The following is a 7,708-nucleotide window of genomic DNA, read 5'->3' on the forward strand; positions in this document are numbered from 1 at the left end:
ATATGTGTGTGTGTGTGTGTGTGTGTGTGTGTGTGTGTGTTTGCATATACGTATGTGTTCCACATCTTCTTTATTCAGTTCTCTGCCAGTGGACAGTTAGGTTGCTTCTGTGTCCTGGCTGTTGTGAATAGTGCTGCAGTGAACTTTGGGGTGCGTGTGCCTTTTATTTATTTTTAACTGGAGGATTATTGCTTTGCAAGGTTGTATTGGTTTGTGCCGTGCACCCGCATGAATCAGGCATGAGCATACATGTGTCCCCTTCCTCTTGAGCCCCCTCCTGCCGCCCTGCCCAAGCCCCCGTCCTTCCAGGCAGTCACAGCACACTGGACTGAGCTCCCTGTGCTGTGCCGCAGCTCCCTACTAGCAGTCTGCTCTGCGCGTGGCAACGTATAGATTTAGTGCTGCCCTCAATTCATCCGGCTCTCTCCTTCCCCTGCTCTCTGCACACATCCGTTCTCGTCGTCTGCATGTCTATTCCTGCCCTGTAGATGGGCTCGTCGGTACCATTTTCCTAGATTCCATATACATGTGTTAATATCCAATAGTTGTCTTTTCCTGACTTACTTCACTTTGTAGAACAGGCTCTAAGTTCATCCACCTCAATTCAGCTGACTCAAATTCATTCCTTTTAATAGCTGAGGTATTACCGTTCTGTAATATCAGTGAGCTGTAATATTAATATTAATTATTAATATTAACGAGCTGTAATATTCTATTACATATATGTACAACTTAAAAAACTTTATTTTGTATCGGGGCATAGCCAGTTAACAGTGTTGGGACAGTCTCAGGTGAACAGGGCAGGGACTCAGACATACATGTGCGTGCATCCATTCTCCCCCAGACTCCCCTCGCGTCCCCGCTGCCGCGCCGCGTGGAGCAGAGTCCCCTGTGCTGCACGGAAGGTCCTTGTCGGATCTCTGTTTTAAATATGGCAGTGTGTTACCACAACGTCCGTATCTGTCAGTGGACATCTAGGTTGCTTCCATGCCCTGGCTGTTGTAAACAGTGCTAGAATGAACACTGGGGTTCACGTGTCTTTGTCAGTTGCGGTTTTCTCAGGGTATATGCCCAGTAGTGGGATTGCTGGGTCATATGGATGTCCACTCTTGCCGCTGTTATTCAGCATGGTTTTAGAAGGCCTGGCTATGGCAGTCAGAGAAAAAAAAGAAATAAAAGGAAACCAGATTGGAAAAGAAGAAGTAAAACTCTGCTGTTTTCAGATGACATCATACTACACGTAGAAAACCCTAAAGATACCACCAGAAAATTACTAGAGCTAATCAATGAATTTAGTAAAATCACAAGGTATAAAATTAACACATAGAAATGCCTTGTACTCCTATATACTAACAGTGAAAAATCAGAAAGAGAAATTAAACAACCCCGCAACACCACTGCAACAAAAAGAGTGAAATACCTAGCGATAAACCCGCCTAAGGAGACAGGAGACCCGTGTGCAGACAACGGTAAGGCCCTGTTGAAAGAACTCAAAGCCACACAAACAGATGGAGAGAGAAGGTCGTGTTCTTGGGTTAGTGGGGTCAATATTGTCAAAATGACTGTGCTTTCCAAAGCAGTCTACAGGTTCAGTGCATCCTCGTCAAATCACCAATGGCAGTTTTCACAGAGCTGGAACCACCAATTTTAGAATTGTATCTTTTAGAGTTTTGATTCTTCTCCAGGCATGTGCTCAGGAGTGGGATTCCTGGATCATATAGTATCTCTGTTTTTAGTGTTTTAAGGAACCTCCAAACTGTTCTCCATAATGGCTATACCAGTTTATATCCCCACCAACAGTTGGTGGCGGGGCAGGGGGTTTCCTCAGTGGCTTAGCGGTAAAGAATCCACCTGCCTCATAGAATTAGTTTGGAAGTATTTCCTTCTTCTTTTTTTTTTTTTTTTTTTTGCTTTTTGAAGAGTTTCTTCCTCTGCAGTTTTTTGGAATAGTTTCAGAAGGATAGGTTGGGTTTCTTTTATCAAAGAAGGAAGTTCTCTTTTAGTCCCACTTTTCTTTTGTATATGTGTGTGTTTTAAGGTTTTTATTTTTATTTATTTTTTAAAATTTATTATTATTTTTTTACTTTACAATATTGTATTGGTTTTGCCACACATCAACATGAATCTGCCACGGGTGTACATGTGTTCCCAATCCTGAACCCCCCTCCCACCCCTGCCCCCACACACCATCCCTCCGGGTCATCCCAGTGCACCAGCCCCAAGCATCCTGCACCCTGCATCGAACCTAGACTGGCGATTCATTCCTTATATGATATTATACATCTTTCAATGCCATTCTCCCAAATCATCCCACCCTCTCCTTCTCCCACAGAGTCCAAAAGACTGTTCTATACATCGGTGTCTCTTTTGCTGTCTCGCATACAGGGTTATCGTTACCATCTTTCTAAATTCCATATATATGCATTAGTATACTGTATTGGTGTTTTTCTTTCTGGCTTACTTCACTCTGTATAATAGGCTTCAGTTTCATCCACCTCATTAGAACTGATTCAAATGTATACTTTTTAATGGCTGAGTAATACTCCATTGTGTATATGTACCACAGCTTTCTTATCCATTCGTCTGCTGATGGACATCTAGGTTGCTTCCATGTCCTGGCTATTATAAACAGTGCTGTGATGAACATTGGGGTACACGTGTCTCTTTCAATTCTGGTTTCCTCAGTGTGTATGCCCAGCACTGGGATTGCTGGGTCATAAGGCAGTTCTATTTCCAGTTTCTTAAGGAATCTCCACACTGTTCTCCATACTGGCTGTACTAGTTCGCATTCCCAGCAACAGTGTAAGAGGGTTCCCTTTTCTCCACACCCTCTCCAGCATTTATTGCTTGTAGACTTTTGGATCACAGCCATTCTGACTGGCGTGAAATGGTACCTCATTGTGGTTTTGATTTGCATTTCTCTGATAATGAGTGATGTTGAGCATCTTTTCATGTGTTTGTTAGCCATCTGTATGTCTTCTTTGGAGAAGTGTCTGTTTAGTTCTTTGGCCCATTTTTTCATTGGGTCGTTTATTTTTCTGGAATTGAGCTGCATGAGTTGCTTGTATATTTTTGAGATTAGTTGTTTGTCAGTTGCTTCATTTGCTATTATTTTCTCCCATTCCGAAGGCTTCTTTTCACCTTGCTTATAGTTTCCTTTGTTGTGCAGAAGCTTTTAATTTTAATTAGGTACCATTTGTTTATTTTTGCTTTTATTTCCAGTATTCTGGGAGGTGGGTCATAGAGGATCCTGCTGTGATTTATGTCAGAGAGTGTTTTGCCTATGTTCTCCTCTAGGAGTTTTATAGTTTCTGGTCTTACACCTGCTTTTCTAAGGTTTTTATCATGAAAGGATGTTGGGTTTTGTCCTTGCTGTTTCTGCATCAGTTGAGTTGATTGTATACGTTTTTTCTGTTTGTTCTAACAATATGGTATATTGCATGAATTGATTTTCTTTTTTTAAAATGTTTTATTTATTTATTTTTAAATATAAATTTATTTATTATAATTGGAGGTTAATTACTTTACAATATTGTATTCTAAGTCTGAACCACCCTTGCATTCTGAGATAGATTCTACTTGGGTTCAGTTTGCTACTATTTTAGTATTTTGTGGTTTTATTTTCATTTGTCTTAGAGACTTTACTAATTTCCCTGTTTGACCCATTGGTTGTTAAAGAGTGTTGTATTTCTACATATCTGTGAGTTTTTTTTTTATTTTTCCAGATTTCTAGTTTCATTCCACTGTGAAGGTACTTTCTATTACTTCGGTCTTAAGTTGAGGCTTATTTTGAGGCCTGCCATGTGGTCTGTCCTGGAGGATGTTCTGTGTGCCCTGGAGGAGTCTGCGGGTTCCACTGATTCGAGTGGAGTATGCTTTGTACATCTGTTGGGTTCAGATGGTGTTCAAGTCTTCTGTTTCCTTATTGATTTTCTATCGGGATATCTCATCCATTGCCAGCATCTTTTTTAACTTTTAAAAAATAGTTAACTAGTAGTAGGTGGTTTTTGGTTCGGGCTGGAAAGTTGGTCTTAGGCAGTATTTAAATGTAAAATTGGATGAATACATGGGCACAGTATTGGGGGAGCTTCATGGCCTTGGGCAGCGTGCTCTGCCCATCCCATCTGTAGCACAGGGCTGGAGACTAATTGTTGGAAACATAGCTTCTCATGGCCAGTAAATGCCTTTGGCAAGTGAGCCGTGTGGCCTTCAGCAGGCTGCACATTTCCCAGAAAACGTGCTGCTATCACGGTTTACAAAATGGCCCCTGCTTGAGGTCTGCTTTGAAGTGAAGGTGAGGCTGGTACTATATGGAGCAGAATTCTGTTCTAAACGGTTTACCAGTGGGGCCCCAAATGTTTGTGACCCAGTCAGCTCTGAACTTCCAAATTAATGCATTTTCTCTTTATTTCATATCCTGAGAAGTCCCCACTGAGGCATTTCCTTCAGTTTATCGAGCATTTCACTTGGTAGGGATTCCGTTCCTCTCTTAAAAACATGGTTCTCATCATGGGAAGCTCTGTTTACAGTCTGATAGCAGCTTGGTTCCCAGGACTTCTCTATAGTCCTGGGAGGTGCTTTCCTTGCCCAGGCCGTGAGCTAAAGGGGCCACCTTTGCTGTGGGCCATTGCGGGTGTCTATAACTGCACTATTCAGCAGACTTCAAGTGAGGGCTAACAGATCCCTGAAGACTCAGCTCTCAAAGTCTTGTTGTACAGACACTGCCCTTGTGCGTAAGGCAGGTTTCTGCTCAACTCTCTGTGCTGCGAGGGGGTTGTGAAGAGGGGTGCTCCTTAAAAGAGAACCCTTTCCTGCCCCTGTGCATCACAGGTCGCCCTCAAGACCTCAGGGAATACAGAGAGGACAGAGTGGGGCACAGGGGTGGCTTGTGAGTGCTGAATGTGACCGATTGTAGCCTAGAATATTCTATACGCCTCCAGAGCTTTGGTTGAGAGGGAGCCAATTTTTCCCTCTTTGACTTCTCTACAGCATGTTAATAGTCCCAAATGGTAGAACTGCAGACAGCTTGATTTATCCCAGCTCTATTCTTAAATGGTTGCTAGTTTCTTACTGCAAGAAAATGCAGTCTTTCAGTGGGTCAGTCTAATAGCAAGATCAAGGCAGACAGTCTAGCTAACATTAAACTGACTTTGTTCTGTTGTTCAGTCGCTAAGCCGTTTCCGACTTCTTTGTTGAGACATCCCCTCACCCCCATGGACTGTAGGCCACCAGGCTCCTCTGTGTATGGGTTCTCAGGCAAGAACACTGGAGTGGGTTGCCGTTTCCTTCTCCTACTCATTTTAGGGACTTAAATATACTAATAGTCTAAATCCTGGAGTTTTATTGTGAGGTAGAACAAAGCACTCTCTTTTTTCAGACTATAAGTGAGGCAACAGCTAGCGTATTACAGCTTTGTAGAAACATTAAGGCCATGTCCTGACACAGTGAAAGCACAAGCCTACGTGTTCCAGGCCCTGCGTACAGCAGAGCTTGGGGCCTCTGATTCCCAGGCCTTCACACCTTGAGAGCTGGCTTGAGGCATACATCTGTTTTGGTTAGGGAGCCTCTTTTACTAGGTGAGCCATTTTTCCATAATTTATTTTCTTTTTTTATAAACAAAGTGAAAATGGTTGGAACGCTAAAGGATCTCTGTATCTGCTCTTCTGTCGACCCAGATGGTGTCTGTGCCGCCGTTCTGAGGTCTGTGACATTGCAGAGATGGAGGTCACCGTAGCATATGGCCGAGCAGCAGGTCTTCCTCTTCCAGAGAAGACAGAAACTTCTGCTCTGTCCTGGGGACCATGTGGTGCCTCCCACTTCCTGCCTGAGTCATCGCGGCTCTCCCACTTCCTGGTTCCTGAGGCTCGTGGGTGAGGCCAGCATCCTGCCTGTGGGGAACCAAGCCTCCTGCTCTGGCTTTGTTGAGCGCCTGTGACCCCTGAGCTGAAGAGCATTGAGCGTTTCTATGGTGTTTTCTCAAGATGCTGCTCCCAGAGATACTGGCATACATACTATTTTGTCTTAACTTGTACTTATGTGCACTATATATTTCTTGGGAATTTATCAAAGTTCTCCCTAAAATTCACTGCACTATTAATCACATAATTTCTGTGTAGGTACAAATGTAGCTGGATGATGGCTGGCTGCTGGGTTTATTTATTAGTGGAGCAGAGACTTGGGGAAGAGTCCATTTTGACCCTAGTCTTTGAGTCAGAGCCCAGTGAAGGTTCGTCTGAGAGCCCCGTTGATATTCCAGAGGCTGGCAACATCATGCATTGATGACTAGACAGCTTGTCATCCTGGGCCACAGAAGTAACAACTGTTTTACGGTTTGGCCAGACTTCATATTCTCCATTCTTTCCATCCCATGTTATATGGAATGCACACGATGCCATTTAATTACTTCAATCCCTTTCTTAAAGGAAAAAGACACTGAACCAATATTCCAGAGGTACTAGTAGTTTGAAGGTTTACTCAGTAATTTTCTTTGCAGACTTAGTAGCTTTAAAGATCTCACTTGTGTTTTTGCAGTATTAATTAATTTCAAGTGCAGTTTTGGCAGACCAACCAAGGGTCTCAACAGGCTGCGTAGAACGAGTGCTATTTTTAAGACCATCTCAGTGAAACTTTTTCCAAATGAAACTCAACAGGAACCAGCCTTTATTTGGACTCATATACTCAGTTAAGATGCTCAACTTTTGTAGGCATGTCAGCTGTTCCTGTTCACAAAATAAGTTGTATGTGCCTTTTACTACTGTGTTTATTAAGCAGAGAATCAAGAATGTAGGTGTTCTTGCTTTTGCCACTGTTTCATTTTGGAAAAAAAGGCAGTTGATTCATCCGCTAGAGAAAGCTGGCTGTAGAAGTGTAGGACACACAGCATCTGTCACATGAAGTGGTCCTTGGTGAGAGTGCTGTTGCCTGGCGACACGGGCCTGAGCCGCCTGCAGCGCCACTGGCCACGCATGGGTCCTGAGCACTTGAAAAGCAGCGGGCCCAAGTTCTCGCAAGTAGCTTGTGAGAACTTCATATAAAAGAAGAATGCACATAAAACCTCTCATTAATGTTTATTGACTTCATGTTTAAATGGGGGGCTTCTCAGGTGACGCTAGTGGTAAAGAATCCACCTGCCAATTGCAGGAGACACCAAGGGCACGGGTTCAGTCTGTGGGTTGGGAAGCTCCCCTGGAGAAGGAAATGGTAATCCACTCCAGTATTCTTGCCATGAAGATTCCATGGACAGTAAAGTCTGGTTGGCTGCAGTCCTTGGGATTGCAGAGTTGGACGCAACTGAGCACCCACTCACGTGTTTAAATGATAATGTTTCGGGTTATTTGGTTTAAATAAAATATATTATTAATAATACTATTTACTTTTTATTAGAAAATTTGAAATTTCAAGTATGGCTCTCCCTAATTGGATATCTTTCCACAGTCGCCCAGGGCTCTCAGAGCTGGCACAGGTGCTAAGATATGTGAATTGCCCGCCTATCCCTGACGAGAGCCCTGTCGCCATTTTCTAAGGGTCTCACGCAGTTTCTTTCAGTGTCTCAGTGATGCGATTTCTGAGTCATGGCCGTGACATCTCTTGTCCATGCAGCGGTTGTAAGGGCCACAGCACCCCACTCCAGCACTCTTGCCTGGAAAATCCCATGGACGGCGGAGCCTGGTGGGCTGCAGTCCATGGGGTCACTAAGAGTCGGACACGA

The sequence above is a fragment of the Capra hircus genome, chromosome 7 (genome assembly GCF_001704415.2).
Source record: "Capra hircus breed San Clemente chromosome 7, ASM170441v1, whole genome shotgun sequence".
Lineage (NCBI taxonomy): Eukaryota > Metazoa > Chordata > Mammalia > Artiodactyla > Bovidae > Capra > Capra hircus.